At 59.2% G+C, this 17,454-nt stretch overlaps 5 pseudogenes; all 5 read right to left on the reverse strand.

The window, feature by feature from the left end:
• Positions 1-2,430: 2,430 nt before the first annotated feature.
• LOC134630004 (5S ribosomal RNA) lies at positions 2,431-2,549 on the reverse strand (annotated as a pseudogene).
• Positions 2,550-4,442: 1,893 nt separating this feature from the next.
• LOC134630005 (5S ribosomal RNA) lies at positions 4,443-4,561 on the reverse strand (annotated as a pseudogene).
• Positions 4,562-10,497: 5,936 nt separating this feature from the next.
• Positions 10,498-10,616, reverse strand: LOC134629938 (5S ribosomal RNA; annotated as a pseudogene).
• A 1,855-nt stretch (positions 10,617-12,471) lies between these two features.
• LOC134630006 (5S ribosomal RNA) lies at positions 12,472-12,590 on the reverse strand (annotated as a pseudogene).
• Positions 12,591-16,535: 3,945 nt separating this feature from the next.
• On the reverse strand, positions 16,536-16,654 carry LOC134630007 (5S ribosomal RNA; annotated as a pseudogene).
• Positions 16,655-17,454: the final 800 nt, after the last annotated feature.

The following is a 17,454-nucleotide window of genomic DNA, read 5'->3' on the forward strand; positions in this document are numbered from 1 at the left end:
CCCACAGCAAGCAGCACAGGCCCTGGTGTGGTGTCCATAGCTCAGCCAGCAGCACAGCTCCTGGTGTGGTGTAGTTGGCCTCAGCCAGCAGCACAGGTCCTGGTGTGGTGTCCATCGCCTCAGCCAGAAACACTGGCCCTGGTGTGATGTAGATGGCCTCAGCCAGAGCCACAGGACCTGGTGTGGTGTTCATGACCTCAGCCAGCATCAAAGGCTCGGGGGTGGTGTACATGGCCTCAGCCAGAGCCACAGGCACTGGTGTGGTGTCCATAGCCTCAGCCAGTAGCACAGGCCCTGGTGTGGTGTAGGTGGCCTAAGCTGGCCGCACAGGTCCACAGCCAGCAGCACAAGCCCTGGTGTGGTGTACATGGCCTCAGCTAGAGGCACAGGCCCTGGTGTGGTGTAGATGATCTCAGCCAGAGACACAGGCCCTTGTGTGGTGTAGTTGGCCTCAGCCAGCAGCACAGGCCCTGGGGTGATAAACATGGCCTCATCCAGTAGTACAGCCCTTGGTGTGTTGTAGACGGCCTCATCCAGAGCCACAGGCCGTGTGTGGTGTACATGGCCTCAGCCAGATCCAAAGGCTCTGGGGTGGTGTCCATAGCCTCAGCCAGCAGCACAGGTCCTGGTGTGGTGTCCATGGCCTCAGCCAGTAGCACAGGCCCTGGTGTGGTGTAGGTGGCCTAAGCTGGCTGCACAGGTCCACAGCCAGCAGCACAGGCCCTGGTGTGGTGTACATGGCCTCAGCTAGAGGCACAGGCCCTGGTGTGGTGTAGATGGTCTCAGCCAGAGACACAGGCCCTTGGTGTGTTGTAGATGGCCTCATCAGGAGCCACAGGCCCTGTTGTGGTGTAGGTTGCCTCAGTCAGCACCACAGGCCCTGTGTGGTGTGCATGGCCTCAGCCAGTAGCACAGGCCCTGGTGTGATGTAGACTGCTTCAGCCAGAGCCACAGGCCATGGTGTGGTGTAGGTGGCCTAAGCTGGCTGCACAGGTCCACAGCCAGCAGTACAGGCCCTGGTGTGGTGTCCATGGCCTCAACCAGATGCACTGGCCGTGGTGTGGTGTAGCTGGCCTCAGCCAGAGCCACAGGCCCTGGTGTGGTGTTCATGGCCTCAGCCAGAGCCAAATGCCCTGGTGTGGTGTCCATAGCTTCAGCCAGCAGCACAGGTCTTGGTGTGGTGTCCATGGCCTCAGCCAGTAGCACAGGCCCTGGTGTGATGTAGACGGCCTCAGCCAGAGCCACAGGACCCTGGTGTGGTGTAGGTGGCCTAAGCTGGCTGCACAGGTCCACAGCCAGAAGCACAGGCCCTGGCGTGGTGTAGGTGGCCTAACCTGGCTGCACAGGTCCACAACCAGAAGCACAGGACCTGGTGTGATGTAGACGGCTTCAGCCAGAGCCACAGGCCCTGGTGTGGTGTAGGTGGCCTAACCTGGCTGCACAGGTCCACAGCCAGAAGCACAGGCCCTGGTGTGGTGAAGGTGGCCTAAGCTGGCTGCACAGGTCCACAGCCAGAAGCACAGGCCCTGTGTGGTGTAAATGGCCTCAGCCAGAGCCACAGGCCATGGGGTGGTGTCCAAAGCCTCAGCCAGCAGCACAGGTCCTGGTGTGGTGTAAATGGCCTCAGCCAGAGCCACAGGCCATGGGGTGGTGTCCATGGCCTCAGCCAGATGCACTGGCCGTGGTGTGGTGTAGCTGGCCTCAGCCAGAGCCACAGGCCCTGGTGTGGTGTTCATGGCCTCAGCCAGAGCCAAATGCCCTGGTGTGGTGTCCATAGCTTCAGCCAGCAGCACAGGTCTTGGTGTGGTGTCCATGGCCTCAGCCAGTAGCACAGGCCCTGGTGTGATGTAGACGGCCTCAGCCAGAGCCACAGGCCCTGGTGTGGTGTAGGTGGCCTAAGCTGGCTGCACAGGTCCACAACCAGAAGCACAGGCCCTGGCGTGGTGTAGGTGGCCTAACCTGGCTGCACAGGTCCACAACCAGAAGCACAGGACCTGGTGTGATGTAGACGGCTTCAGCCAGAGCCACAGGCCCTGGTGTGGTGTAGGTGGCCTAAGCTGGCTGCACAGGTCCACAGCCAGAAGCACAGGCCCTGTGTGGTGTAAATGGCCTCAGCCAGAGCCACAGGCCCTGGGGTGGTGTCCAAAGCCTCAGCCAGCAGCACAGGTCCTGGTGTGGTGTCCATGGTCTCAGCCAGAAGCACAGGCCCTGGTGTAATGTAGACGGCGTCAGCGCAGGCCACAGGCCCTGGTGTAATTTAGATGACCTATGTTAGCAGAATAGGCTTCGGTGTGGTGCGGATGGCCTCACCCGGCAGCACAAGACATTGCTGAAAACAGCCAAAAGGAATGTCGTTAATGTGGCCTCATTAATGGACACCAACACCCTCCTTCTCTGGATCAAAATCAGCTCAGTGACATGAAAAGCAAATTCTTACAGCACCTGGTATTCCCAGGCAGTCTCCCATCCAAGTACTAACCAAGCCCAACCTTGCATAGCTTCCGAGATCAGACGAGATCAGGCTTTGGCAAGGCGGTATGGCCGTAAGCTGCTGGCGTCAGCACAAAGCGTCAATTTATGGTATCAAGTAGTGAGGTGGCCAATACTCGCAGTTACGAACACAAGCCTCCAATTTAACTACAGTGTTAATGGTAACTGCATGCTTGCCTAATACCCTAACCAAAGGACTCATTTTAGCCTTTGATCAGCAACACAGGCCCTGGTGTGGTGTAAATGGCCTCAGCCAGAGCCACAGGACCTGGTGTGGTGTAGTTGGCCTCAGCCAGCATCAAAGGCCCGGGGGTGGTGTACATGGCCTCAGCCAGAGCCACAGGCACTGGTGTGGTGTCCATAGCCTCAGCCAACAGCACAGGCCCTGTTGTGGTGTCCATGGCCTCAGCCAGAAGCACTGGCCCTGGTGTGGTGTAGATGGCCTCAGACAGAGCCACATGCCCTGGTGGGGTGTAGTTGGCCTCAGCCAGCAGCACAGGTCCTGGTGTGGTGTCCATGGCCTCAGCCAGCAGCACAGGCCCTGGTGTGGTGTCCATGGCCTCAGCCAGAAGCACTGGCCCTGGTGTGGTGTAGATGGCCTCAGACAGAGCCACAGGCCCTTGTTTGGTGTAGTTGGCCTCAGCCAGCACCACAGGCCCTGGTGTGGTGTCCATAGCCTCAGCCAGCCGCACAGGCCCTGGTGTGATGAACATTGCCTCATCCAGCAGCACAGTCCTTGGTGTGTTGTAGACGACCTCATCCAGAGCCACAGGCCCTGGTGTGGTGTACATGGCCTCAGACAAAGCCACAGGCCCTGAAGAGGTGTCCATGGCCTCAGCCAGTAGCACAGGTCCTGGTGTGGTGTAGACGGCCTCAGACAGAGCCACAGGCCTTGGTGTGGTGTAGGTGGCCTAAGCTGGCTGCACAGGTCCACATCCGGAAGCACAGGCCCTGTTGTGTTGTAGATTGCCTCAGCCAGAGCCACAGACCTTGGTGTGGTGTTCATGGCCTAAGCCAGAGCTACAGGCCCACAGCAAGCAGCACAGGACCTGGTGTGGTGTCCATAGCTCAGCCAGCAGCACAGCTCCTGTTGTGGTGTAGTTGGCCTCAGCCAGCAGCACAGGTCCTGGTGTGGTGTCCATCGCCTCAGCCAGAAACACTGGCCCTGGTGTGATGTAGATGGCCTCAGCCAGAGCCACAGGACCTGGTGTGGTGTTCATGACCTCAGCCAGCATCAAAGGCCCGGGGGTGGTGTAAATGGCCTCAGCCAGAGCCACAGGCACTGGTGTGGTGTCCCTAGCCTCAGCCAGCAGCACAGGCCTTGGTGTGGTGTCCCTGGACTCAGCCAGTAGCACAAGCCCTGGTGTGGTGTAGGTGGCCTAAGCTGGCTGCACATGTCCACAGCCAGCAGCACAAGCCCTGGTGTGGTGTACATGGCCTCAGCTAGAGGCACAGGCCCTGGTGTGGTGTAGATGATCTCAGCCAGAGACAAAGGCCCTTGTGTGGTGTAGTTGGCCTCAGCCAGCAGCACAGGCCCTGGGGTGATAAACATGGCCTCATCCAGTAGTACAGCCCTTGGTGTGTTGTAGACGGCCTCATCCAGAGCCACAGGCCGTGTGTGGTGTAAATGGCCTCAGCCAGAGCCACAGGCCATGGGGTGGTGTCCAAAGCCTCAGCCAGCAGCACAGGTCCTGGTGTGGTGTCCATGGTCTCAGCCAGAAGCACAGGCCCTGGTGTAATGTAGACGGCGTCAGCGCAGGCCACAGGCCCTGGTGTAATTTAGATGACCTATGTTAGCAGAATAGGCCTCGGTGTGGTGCGGATGGCCTCACCCGGCAGCACAAGACATTGCTGAAAACAGCCAAAAGGAATGTCGTTAATGTGGCCTCATTAATGGACACCAACACCCTCCTTCTCTGGATCAAAATCAGCTCAGTGACATGAAAAGCAAATTCTTACAGCACCTGGTATTCCCAGGCAGTCTCCCATCCAAGTACTAACCAAGCCCAACCTTGCATAGCTTCCGAGATCAGACGAGATCAGGCTTTGGCAAGGCGGTATGGCCGTAAGCTGCTGGCGTCAGCACAAAGCGTCAATTTATGGTATCAAGTAGTGAGGTGGCCAATACTCGCAGTTACGAACACAAGCCTCCAATTTAACTACAGTGTTAATGGTAACTGCATGCTTGCCTAATACCCTAACCAAAGGACTCATTTTAGCCTTTGATCAGCAACACAGGCCCTGGTGTGGTGTAAATGGCCTCAGCCAGAGCCACAGGACCTGGTGTGGTGTAGTTGGCCTCAGCCAGCATCAAAGGCCCGGGGGTGGTGTACATGGCCTCAGCCAGAGCCACAGGCACTGGTGTGGTGTCCATAGCCTCAGCCAACAGCACAGGCCCTGTTGTGGTGTCCATGGCCTCAGCCAGAAGCACTGGCCCTGGTGTGGTGTAGATGGCCTCAGACAGAGCCACATGCCCTGGTGGGGTGTAGTTGGCCTCAGCCAGCAGCACAGGTCCTGGTGTGGTGTCCATGGCCTCAGCCAGCAGCACAGGCCCTGGTGTGGTGTCCATGGCCTCAGCCAGAAGCACTGGCCCTGGTGTGGTGTAGATGGCCTCAGACAGAGCCACAGGCCCTTGTTTGGTGTAGTTGGCCTCAGCCAGCACCACAGGCCCTGGTGTGGTGTCCATAGCCTCAGCCAGCCGCACAGGCCCTGGTGTGATGAACATTGCCTCATCCAGCAGCACAGTCCTTGGTGTGTTGTAGACGACCTCATCCAGAGCCACAGGCCCTGGTGTGGTGTACATGGCCTCAGACAAAGCCACAGGCCCTGAAGAGGTGTCCATGGCCTCAGCCAGTAGCACAGGTCCTGGTGTGGTGTAGACGGCCTCAGACAGAGCCACAGGCCTTGGTGTGGTGTAGGTGGCCTAAGCTGGCTGCACAGGTCCACATCCGGAAGCACAGGCCCTGTTGTGTTGTAGATTGCCTCAGCCAGAGCCACAGACCTTGGTGTGGTGTTCATGGCCTAAGCCAGAGCTACAGGCCCACAGCAAGCAGCACAGGCCCTGGTGTGGTGTCCATAGCTCAGCCAGCAGCACAGCTCCTGTTGTGGTGTAGTTGGCCTCAGCCAGCAGCACAGGTCCTGGTGTGGTGTCCATCGCCTCAGCCAGAAACACTGGCCCTGGTGTGATGTAGATGGCCTCAGCCAGAGCCACAGGACCTGGTGTGGTGTCCCTAGCCTCAGCCAGCAGCACAGGCCTTGGTGTGGTGTCCCTGGCCTCAGCCAGTAGCACAAGCCCTGGTGTGGTGTAGGTGGCCTAAGCTGGCTGCACATGTCCACAGCCAGCAGCACAAGCCCTGGTGTGGTGTACATGGCCTCAGCTAGAGGCACAGGCCCTGGTGTGGTGTAGATGATCTCAGCCAGAGACAAAGGCCCTTGTGTGGTGTAGTTGGCCTCAGCCAGCAGCACAGGCCCTGGGGTGATAAACATGGCCTCATCCAGTAGTACAGCCCTTGGTGTGTTGTAGACGGCCTCATCCAGAGCCACAGGCCGTGTGTGGTATACATGGCCTCAGCCAGATCCAAAGGCTCTGGGGTGGTGTCCATAGCCTCAGCCAGCAGCACAGGTCCTGGTGTGGTGTCCATGGCCTCAGCCAGTAGCACAGGCCCTGGTGTGGTGTAGGTGGCCTAAGCTGGCTGCACAGGTCCACAGCCAGCAGCACAGGCCCTGGTGTGGTGTACATGGCCTCAGCTAGAGGCACAGGCCCTTGGTGTGTTGTAGATGGCCTCATCAGGAGCCACAGGCCCTGTTGTGGTGTAGGTTGCCTCAGTCAGCAGCACAGGCCCTGTGTGGTGTGCATGGCCTCAGCCAGTAGCACAGGCCCTGGTGTGATGTAGACTGCTTCAGCCAGAGCCACAGGCCATGGTGTGGTGTAGGTGGCCTAAGCTGGCTGCACAGGTCCACAGCCAGCAGTACAGGCCCTGGTGTGGTGTCCATGGCCTCAGCCAGATGCACTGGCCGTGGTGTGGTGTAGCTGGCCTCAGCCAGAGCCACAGGCCCTGGTGTGGTGTTCATGGCCTCAGCCAGAGCCAAATGCCCTGGTGTGGTGTCCATAGCTTCAGCCAGCAGCACAGGTCTTGGTGTGGTGTCCATGGCCTCAGCCAGTAGCACAGGCCCTGGTGTGATGTAGACGGCCTCAGCCAGAGCCACAGGCCCTGGTGTGGTGTAGGTGGCCTAAGCTGGCTGCACAGGTCCACAGCCAGAAGCACAGGCCCTGGCGTGGTGTAGGTGGCCTAACCTGGCTGCACAGGTCCACAACCAGAAGCATAGGACCTGGTGTGATGTAGACGGCTTCAGCCAGAGCCACAGGCCCTGGTGTGGTGTAGGTGGCCTAACCTGGCTGCACAGGTCCACAGCCAGAAGCACAGGCCCTGGTGTGGTGTAGGTGGCCTAAGCTGGCTGCACAGGTCCACAGCCAGAAGCACAGGCCCTGGTGTGGTGTCCATGGCCTCAGCCAGAAGCACTGGCCCTGGTGTGGTGTAGATGGCCTCAGACAGAGCCACAGGCCCTTGTTTGGTGTAGTTGGCCTCAGCCAGCAGCACAGGCCCTGGGGTGATAAACATGGCCTCATCCAGTAGTACAGCACTTGGTGTGTTGTAGACGGCCTCATCCAGAGCCACAGGCCGTGTGTGGTATACATGGCCTCAGCCAGATCCAAAGGCTCTGGGGTGGTGTCCATAGCCTCAGCCAGCAGCACAGGTCCTGGTGTGGTGTCCATGGCCTCAGCCAGTAGCACAGGCCCTGGTGTGGTGTAGGTGGCCTAAGCTGGCTGCACAGGTCCACAGCCAGCAGCACAGGCCCTGGTGTGGTGTACATGGCCTCAGCTAGAGGCACAGGCCCTTGGTGTGTTGTAGATGGCCTCATCAGGAGCCACAGGCCCTGTTGTGGTGTAGGTTGCCTCAGTCAGCAGCACAGGCCCTGTGTGGTGTGCATGGCCTCAGCCAGTAGCACAGGCCCTGGTGTGATGTAGACTGCTTCAGCCAGAGCCACAGGCCATGGTGTGGTGTAGGTGGCCTAAGCTGGCTGCACAGGTCCACAGCCAGCAGTACAGGCCCTGGTGTGGTGTCCATGGCCTCAGCCAGATGCACTGGCCGTGGTGTGGTGTAGCTGGCCTCAGCCAGAGCCACAGGCCCTGGTGTGGTGTTCATGGCCTCAGCCAGAGCCAAATGCCCTGGTGTGGTGTCCATAGCTTCAGCCAGCAGCACAGGTCTTGGTGTGGTGTCCATGGCCTCAGCCAGTAGCACAGGCCCTGGTGTGATGTAGACGGCCTCAGCCAGAGCCACAGGCCCTGGTGTGGTGTAGGTGGCCTAAGCTGGCTGCACAGGTCCACAGCCAGAAGCACAGGCCCTGGCGTGGTGTAGGTGGCCTAACCTGGCTGCACAGGTCCACAACCAGAAGCACAGGACCTGGTGTGATGTAGACGGCTTCAGCCAGAGCCACAGGCCCTGGTGTGGTGTAGGTGGCCTAACCTGGCTGCACAGGTCCACAGCCAGAAGCACAGGCCCTGGTGTGGTGTAGGTGGCCTAAGCTGGCTGCACAGGTCCACAACCAGAAGCACAGGCCCTGGTGTGGTGTCCATGGCCTCAGCCAGAAGCACTGGCCCTGGTGTGGTGTAGATGGCCTCAGACAGAGCCACAGGCCCTTGTTTGGTGTAGTTGGCCTCAGCCAGCACCACAGGCCCTGGTGTGGTGTCCATAGCCTCAGCCAGCCGCACAGGCCCTGGTGTGATGAACATTGCCTCATCCAGCAGCACAGTCCTTGGTGTGTTGTAGACGAACTCATCCAGAGCCACAGGCCCTGGTGTGCTGTACATGGCCTCAGACAAAGCCACAGGCCCTGAAGAGGTGTCCATGGCCTCAGACAAAGCCACAGGCCCTGAAGAGGTGTCCATGGCCTCAGCCAGTAGCACAGGTCCTGGTGTGGTGTAGACGGCCTCAGACAGAGCCACAGGCCTTGGTGTGGTGTAGGTGTCCTAAGCTGGCTGCACAGGTCCACATCCGGAAGCACTGGCCATGTTGTGTTGTAGATTGCCTCAGCCAGAGCCACAGACCTTGGTGTGGTGTTCATGGCCTAAGCCAGAGCTACAGGCCCACAGCAAGCAGCACAGGCCCTGGTGTGGTGTCCATAGCTCAGCCAGCAGCACAGCTCCTGGTGTGGTGTAGTTGGCCTCAGCCAGCAGCACAGGTCCTGGTGTGGTGTCCATCGCCTCAGCCAGAAACACTGGCCCTGGTGTGATGTAGATGGCCTCAGCCAGAGCCACAGGACCTGGTGTGGTGTTCATGACCTCAGCCAGCATCAAAGGCCCGGGGGTGGTGTACATGGCCTCAGCCAGAGCCACAGGCACTGGTGTGGTGTCCATAGCCTCAGCCAGTAGCACAGGCCCTGGTGTGGTGTAGGTGGCCTAAGCTGGCCGCACAGGTCCACAGCCAGCAGCACAAGCCCTGGTGTGGTGTACATGGCCTCAGCTAGAGGCACAGGCCCTGGTGTGGTGTAGATGATCTCAGCCAGAGACACAGGCCCTTGTGTGGTGTAGTTGGCCTCAGCCAGCAGCACAGGCCCTGGGGTGATAAACATGGCCTCATCCAGTAGTACAGCCCTTGGTGTGTTGTAGACGGCCTCATCCAGAGCCACAGGCCGTGTGTGGTGTACATGGCCTCAGCCAGATCCAAAGGCTCTGGGGTGGTGTCCATAGCCTCAGCCAGCAGCACAGGTCCTGGTGTGGTGTCCATGGCCTCAGCCAGTAGCACAGGCCCTGGTGTGGTGTAGGTGGCCTAAGCTGGCTGCACAGGTCCACAGCCAGCAGCACAGGCCCTGGTGTGGTGTACATGGCCTCAGCTAGAGGCACAGGCCCTGGTGTGGTGTAGATGGTCTCAGCCAGAGACACAGGCCCTTGGTGTGTTGTAGATGGCCTCATCAGGAGCCACAGGCCCTGTTGTGGTGTAGGTTGCCTCAGTCAGCACCACAGGCCCTTTGTGGTGTGCATGGTCTCAGCCAGTAGCACAGGCCCTGGTGTGATGTAGACTGCTTCAGCCAGAGCCACAGGCCATGGTGTGGTGTAGGTGGCCTAAGCTGGCTGCACAGGTCCACAGCCAGCACTACAGGCCCTGGTGTGGTGTCCATAGCCTCAGCCAGATGCACTGGCCGTGGTGTGGTGTAGCTGGCCTCAGCCAGAGCCACAGGCCCTGGTGTGGTGTTCATGGCCTCAGCCAGAGCCAAATGCCCTGGTGTGGTGTCCATAGCTTCAGCCAGCAGCACAGGTCTTGGTGTGGTGTCCATGGCCTCAGCCAGTAGCACAGGCCCTGGTGTGATGTAGACGGCCTCAGCCAGAGCCACAGGCCCTGGTGTGGTGTAGGTGGCCTAAGCTGGCTGCACAGGTCCACAGCCAGAAGCACAGGCCCTGGCGTGGTGTAGGTGGCCTAAGCTGGCTGCACAGGTCCACAACCAGAAGCACAGGACCTGGTGTGATGTAGACGGCTTCAGCCAGAGCTACAGGCCCTGGTGTGGTGTAGGTGGCCTAACCTGGCTGCAGAGGTCCACAGCCAGAAGCACAGGCCCTGGTGTGGTGAAGGTGGCCTAAGCTGGCTGCACAGGTCCACAGCCAGAAGCACAGGCCCTGTGTGGTGTAAATGGCCTCAGCCAGAGCCACAGGCCCTGGGGTGGTGTCCAAAGCCTCAGCCAGCAGCACAGGTCCTGGTGTGGTGTCCATGGTCTCAGCCAGAAGCACAGGCCCTGGTGTAATGTAGACGGCGTCAGCGCAGGCCACAGGCCCTGGTGTAATTTAGATGACCTATGTTAGCAGAATAGGCCTCGGTGTGGTGCGGATGGCCTCACCCGGCAGCACAAGACATTGCTGAAAACAGCCAAAAGGAATGTCGTTAATGTGGCCTCATTAATGGACACCAACACCCTCCTTCTCTGGATCAAAATCAGCTCAGTGACATGAAAAGCAAATTCTTACAGCACCTGGTATTCCCAGGCAGTCTCCCATCCAAGTACTAACCAAGCCCAACCTTGCATAGCTTCCGAGATCAGACGAGATCAGGCTTTAGCAAGGCGGTATGGCCGTAAGCTGCTGGCGTCAGCACAAAGCGTCAATTTATGGTATCAAGTAGTGAGGTGGCCAATACTCGCAGTTACGAACACAAGCCTCCAATTTAACTACAGTGTTAATGGTAACTGCATGCTTGCCTAATACCCTAACCAAAGGACTCATTTTAGCCTTTGATCAGCAACACAGGCCCTGGTGTGGTGTAAATGGCCTCAGCCAGAGCCACAGGACCTGGTGTGGTGTAGTTGGCCTCAGCCAGCATCAAAGGCCCGGGGGTGGTGTACATGGCCTCAGCCAGAGCCACAGGCACTGGTGTGGTGTCCATAGCCTCAGCCAACAGCACAGGCCCTGTTGTGGTGTCCATGGCCTCAGCCAGAAGCACTGGCCCTGGTGTGGTGTAGATGGCCTCAGACAGAGCCACATGCCCTGGTGGGGTGTAGTTGGCCTCAGCCAGCAGCACAGGTCCTGGTGTGGTGTCCATGGCCTCAGCCAGCAGCACAGGCCCTGGTGTGGTGTCCATGGCCTCAGCCAGAAGCACTGGCCCTGGTGTGGTGTAGATGGCCTCAGACAGAGCCACAGGCCCTTGTTTGGTGTAGTTGGCCTCAGCCAGCACCACAGGCCCTGGTGTGGTGTCCATAGCCTCAGCCAGCCGCACAGGCCCTGGTGTGATGAACATTGCCTCATCCAGCAGCACAGTCCTTGGTGTGTTGTAGACGACCTCATCCAGAGCCACAGGCCCTGGTGTGGTGTACATGGCCTCAGACAAAGCCACAGGCCCTGAAGAGGTGTCCATGGCCTCAGCCAGTAGCACAGGTCCTGGTGTGGTGTAGACGGCCTCAGACAGAGCCACAGGCCTTGGTGTGGTGTAGGTGGCCTAACCTGGCTGCACAGGTCCACAGCCAGAAGCACAGGCCCTGGTGTGGTGAAGGTGGCCTAAGCTGGCTGCACAGGTCCACAGCCAGAAGCACAGGCCCTGTGTGGTGTAAATGGCCTCAGCCAGAGCCACAGGCCATGGGGTGGTGTCCAAAGCCTCAGCCAGCAGCACAGGTCCTGGTGTGGTGTAAATGGCCTCAGCCAGAGCCACAGGCCATGGGGTGGTGTCCATGGCCTCAGCCAGATGCACTGGCCGTGGTGTGGTGTAGCTGGCCTCAGCCAGAGCCACAGGCCCTGGTGTGGTGTTCATGGCCTCAGCCAGAGCCAAATGCCCTGGTGTGGTGTCCATATCTTCAGCCAGCAGCACAGGTCTTGGTGTGGTGTCCATGGCCTCAGCCAGTAGCACAGGCCCTGGTGTGATGTAGACGGCCTCAGCCAGAGCCACAGGCCCTGGTGTGGTGTAGGTGGCCTACGCTGGCTGCACAGGTCCACAACCAGAAGCACAGGCCCTGGCGTGGTGTAGGTGGCCTAACCTGGCTGCACAGGTCCACAACCAGAAGCACAGGACCTGGTGTGATGTAGACGGCTTCAGCCAGAGCCACAGGCCCTGGTGTGGTGTAGGTGGCCTAAGCTGGCTGCACAGGTCCACAGCCAGAAGCACAGGCCCTGTGTGGTGTAAATGGCCTCAGCCAGAGCCACAGGCCCTGGGGTGGTGTCCAAAGCCTCAGCCAGCAGCACAGGTCCTGGTGTGGTGTCCATGGTCTCAGCCAGAAGCACAGGCCCTGGTGTAATGTAGACGGCGTCAGCGCAGGCCACAGGCCCTGGTGTAATTTAGATGACCTATGTTAGCAGAATAGGCCTCGGTGTGGTGCGGATGGCCTCACCCGGCAGCACAAGACATTGCTGAAAACAGCCAAAAGGAATGTCGTTAATGTGGCCTCATTAATGGACACCAACACCCTCCTTCTCTGGATCAAAATCAGCTCAGTGACATGAAAAGCAAATTCTTACAGCACCTGGTATTCCCAGGCAGTCTCCCATCCAAGTACTAACCAAGCCCAACCTTGCATAGCTTCCGAGATCAGACGAGATCAGGCTTTGGCAAGGCGGTATGGCCGTAAGCTGCTGGCGTCAGCACAAAGCGTCAATTTATGGTATCAAGTAGTGAGGTGGCCAATACTCGCAGTTACGAACACAAGCCTCCAATTTAACTACAGTGTTAATGGTAACTGCATGCTTGCCTAATACCCTAACCAAAGGACTCATTTTAGCCTTTGATCAGCAACACAGGCCCTGGTGTGGTGTAAATGGCCTCAGCCAGAGCCACAGGACCTGGTGTGGTGTAGTTGGCCTCAGCCAGCATCAAAGGCCCGGGGGTGGTGTACATGGCCTCAGCCAGAGCCACAGGCACTGGTGTGGTGTCCATAGCCTCAGCCAACAGCACAGGCCCTGTTGTGGTGTCCATGGCCTCAGCCAGAAGCACTGGCCCTGGTGTGGTGTAGATGGCCTCAGACAGAGCCACATGCCCTGGTGGGGTGTAGTTGGCCTCAGCCAGCAGCACAGGTCCTGGTGTGGTGTCCATGGCCTCAGCCAGCAGCACAGGCCCTGGTGTGGTGTCCATGGCCTCAGCCAGAAGCACTGGCCCTGGTGTGGTGTAGCTGGCCTCAGACAGAGCCACAGGCCCTGGTGTGGTGTTCATGGCCTCAGCCAGAGCCAAATGCCCTGGTGTGGTGTCCATAGCTTCAGCCAGCAGCACAGGTCTTCGTGTGGTGTCCATGGCCTCAGCCAGTAGCACAGGCCCTGGTTTGATGTAGACGGCCTCAGCCAGAGCCACAGGCCCTGGTGTGGTGTAGGTGGCCTAAGCTGGCTGCACAGGTCCACAACCAGAAGCACAGGCCCTGGCGTGGTGTAGGTGGCCTAACCTGGCTGCACAGGTCCACAACCAGAAGCACAGGACCTGGTGTGATGTAGACGGCTTCAGCCAGAGCCACAGGCCCTGGTGTGGTGTAGGTGGCCTAACCTGGCTGCACAGGTCCACAGCCAGAAGCACAGGCCCTGGTGTGGTGTAGGTGGCCTAAGCTGGCTGCACAGGTCCACAGCCAGAAGCACAGGCCCTGGTGTGGTGTCCATGGCCTCAGCCAGAAGCACTGGCCCTGGTGTGGTGTAGATGGCCTCAGACAGAGCCACAGGCCCTTGTTTGGTGTAGTTGGCCTCAGCCAGCACCACAGGCCCTGGTGTGGTGTCCATAGCCTCAGCCAGCCGCACAGGCCCTGGTGTGATGAACATTGCCTAATCCAGCAGCACAGTCCTTGGTGTGTTGTAGACGAACTCATCCAGAGCCACAGGCCCTGGTGTGCTGTACATGGCCTCAGACAAAGCCACAGGCCCTGAAGAGGTGTCCATGGCCTCAGACAAAGCCACAGGCCCTGAAGAGGTGTCCATGGCCTCAGCCAGTAGCACAGGTCCTGGTGTGGTGTAGACGGCCTCAGACAGAGCCACAGGCCTTGGTGTGGTGTAGGTGTCCTAAGCTGGCTGCACAGGTCCACATCCGGAAGCACTGGCCATGTTGTGTTGTAGATTGCCTCAGCCAGAGCCACAGACTTTGGTGTGGTGTTCATGGCCTAAGCCAGAGCTACAGGCCCACAGCAAGCAGCACAGGCCCTGGTGTGGTGTCCATAGCTCAGCCAGCAGCACAGCTCCTGGTGTGGTGTAGTTGGCCTCAGCCAGCAGCACAGGTCCTGGTGTGGTGTCCATCGCCTCAGCCAGAAACACTGGCCCTGGTGTGATGTAGATGGCCTCAGCCAGAGCCACAGGACCTGGTGTGGTGTTCATGACCTCAGCCAGCATCAAAGGCTCGGGGGTGGTGTACATGGCCTCAGCCAGAGCCACAGGCACTGGTGTGGTGTCCATAGCCTCAGCCAGTAGCACAGGCCCTGGTGTGGTGTAGGTGGCCTAAGCTGGCCGCACAGGTCCACAGCCAGCAGCACAAGCCCTGGTGTGGTGTACATGGCCTCAGCTAGAGGCACAGGCCCTGGTGTGGTGTAGATGATCTCAGCCAGAGACACAGGCCCTTGTGTGGTGTAGTTGGCCTCAGCCAGCAGCACAGGCCCTGGGGTGATAAACATGGCCTCATCCAGTAGTACAGCCCTTGGTGTGTTGTAGACGGCCTCATCCAGAGCCACAGGCCGTGTGTGGTGTACATGGCCTCAGCCAGATCCAAAGGCTCTGGGGTGGTGTCCATAGCCTCAGCCAGCAGCACAGGTCCTGGTGTGGTGTCCATGGCCTCAGCCAGTAGCACAGGCCCTGGTGTGGTGTAGGTGGCCTAAGCTGGCTGCACAGGTCCACAGCCAGCAGCACAGGCCCTGGTGTGGTGTACATGGCCTCAGCTAGAGGCACAGGCCCTGGTGTGGTGTAGATGGTCTCAGCCAGAGACACAGGCCCTTGGTGTGTTGTAGATGGCCTCATCAGGAGCCACAGGCCCTGTTGTGGTGTAGGTTGCCTCAGTCAGCACCACAGGCCCTGTGTGGTGTGCATGGCCTCAGCCAGTAGCACAGGCCCTGGTGTGATGTAGACTGCTTCAGCCAGAGCCACAGGCCATGGTGTGGTGTAGGTGGCCTAAGCTGGCTGCACAGGTCCACAGCCAGCAGTACAGGCCCTGGTGTGGTGTCCATGGCCTCAACCAGATGCACTGGCCGTGGTGTGGTGTAGCTGGCCTCAGCCAGAGCCACAGGCCCTGGTGTGGTGTTCATGGCCTCAGCCAGAGCCAAATGCCCTGGTGTGGTGTCCATAGCTTCAGCCAGCAGCACAGGTCTTGGTGTGGTGTCCATGGCCTCAGCCAGTAGCACAGGCCCTGGTGTGATGTAGACGGCCTCAGCCAGAGCCACAGGCCCTGGTGTGGTGTAGGTGGCCTAAGCTGGCTGCACAGGTCCACAGCCAGAAGCACAGGCCCTGGCGTGGTGTAGGTGGCCTAACCTGGCTGCACAGGTCCACAACCAGAAGCACAGGACCTGGTGTGATGTAGACGGCTTCAGCCAGAGCCACAGGCCCTGGTGTGGTGTAGGTGGCCTAACCTGGCTGCACAGGTCCACAGCCAGAAGCACAGGCCCTGGTGTGGTGAAGGTGGCCTAAGCTGGCTGCACAGGTCCACAGCCAGAAGCACAGGCCCTGTGTGGTGTAAATGGCCTCAGCCAGAGCCACAGGCCATGGGGTGGTGTCCAAAGCCTCAGCCAGCAGCACAGGTCCTGGTGTGGTGTAAATGGCCTCAGCCAGAGCCACAGGCCATGGGGTGGTGTCCATGGCCTCAGCCAGATGCACTGGCCGTGGTGTGGTGTAGCTGGCCTCAGCCAGAGCCACAGGCCCTGGTGTGGTGTTCATGGCCTCAGCCAGAGCCAAATGCCCTGGTGTGGTGTCCATAGCTTCAGCCAGCAGCACAGGTCTTGGTGTGGTGTCCATGGCCTCAGCCAGTAGCACAGGCCCTGGTGTGATGTAGACGGCCTCAGCCAGAGCCACAGGCCCTGGTGTGGTGTAGGTGGCCTAAGCTGGCTGCACAGGTCCACAACCAGAAGCACAGGCCCTGGCGTGGTGTAGGTGGCCTAACCTGGCTGCACAGGTCCACAACCAGAAGCACAGGACCTGGTGTGATGTAGACGGCTTCAGCCAGAGCCACAGGCCCTGGTGTGGTGTAGGTGGCCTAAGCTGGCTGCACAGGTCCACAGCCAGAAGCACAGGCCCTGTGTGGTGTAAATGGCCTCAGCCAGAGCCACAGGCCCTGGGGTGGTGTCCAAAGCCTCAGCCAGCAGCACAGGTCCTGGTGTGGTGTCCATGGTCTCAGCCAGAAGCACAGGCCCTGGTGTAATGTAGACGGCGTCAGCGCAGGCCACAGGCCCTGGTGTAATTTAGATGACCTATGTTAGCAGAATAGGCTTCGGTGTGGTGCGGATGGCCTCACCCGGCAGCACAAGACATTGCTGAAAACAGCCAAAAGGAATGTCGTTAATGTGGCCTCATTAATGGACACCAACACCCTCCTTCTCTGGATCAAAATCAGCTCAGTGACATGAAAAGCAAATTCTTACAGCACCTGGTATTCCCAGGCAGTCTCCCATCCAAGTACTAACCAAGCCCAACCTTGCATAGCTTCCGAGATCAGACGAGATCAGGCTTTGGCAAGGCGGTATGGCCGTAAGCTGCTGGCGTCAGCACAAAGCGTCAATTTATGGTATCAAGTAGTGAGGTGGCCAATACTCGCAGTTACGAACACAAGCCTCCAATTTAACTACAGTGTTAATGGTAACTGCATGCTTGCCTAATACCCTAACCAAAGGACTCATTTTAGCCTTTGATCAGCAACACAGGCCCTGGTGTGGTGTAAATGGCCTCAGCCAGAGCCACAGGACCTGGTGTGGTGTAGTTGGCCTCAGCCAGCATCAAAGGCCCGGGGGTGGTGTACATGGCCTCAGCCAGAGCCACAGGCACTGGTGTGGTGTCCATAGCCTCAGCCAACAGCACAGGCCCTGTTGTGGTGTCCATGGCCTCAGCCAGAAGCACTGGCCCTGGTGTGGTGTAGATGGCCTCAGACAGAGCCACATGCCCTGGTGGGGTGTAGTTGGCCTCAGCCAGCAGCACAGGTCCTGGTGTGGTGTCCATGGCCTCAGCCAGCAGCACAGGCCCTGGTGTGGTGTCCATGGCCTCAGCCAGAAGCACTGGCCCTGGTGTGGTGTAGATGGCCTCAGACAGAGCCACAGGCCCTTGTTTGGTGTAGTTGGCCTCAGCCAGCACCACAGGCCCTGGTGTGGTGTCCATAGCCTCAGCCAGCCGCACAGGCCCTGGTGTGATGAACATTGCCTCATCCAGCAGCACAGTCCTTGGTGTGTTGTAGACGACCTCATCCAGAGCCACAGGCCCTGGTGTGGTGTACATGGCCTCAGACAAAGCCACAGGCCCTGAAGAGGTGTCCATGGCCTCAGCCAGTAGCACAGGTCCTGGTG

Source organism: Pelmatolapia mariae, linkage group LG6 (genome assembly GCF_036321145.2).
Source record: "Pelmatolapia mariae isolate MD_Pm_ZW linkage group LG6, Pm_UMD_F_2, whole genome shotgun sequence".
NCBI lineage: Eukaryota > Metazoa > Chordata > Actinopteri > Cichliformes > Cichlidae > Pelmatolapia > Pelmatolapia mariae.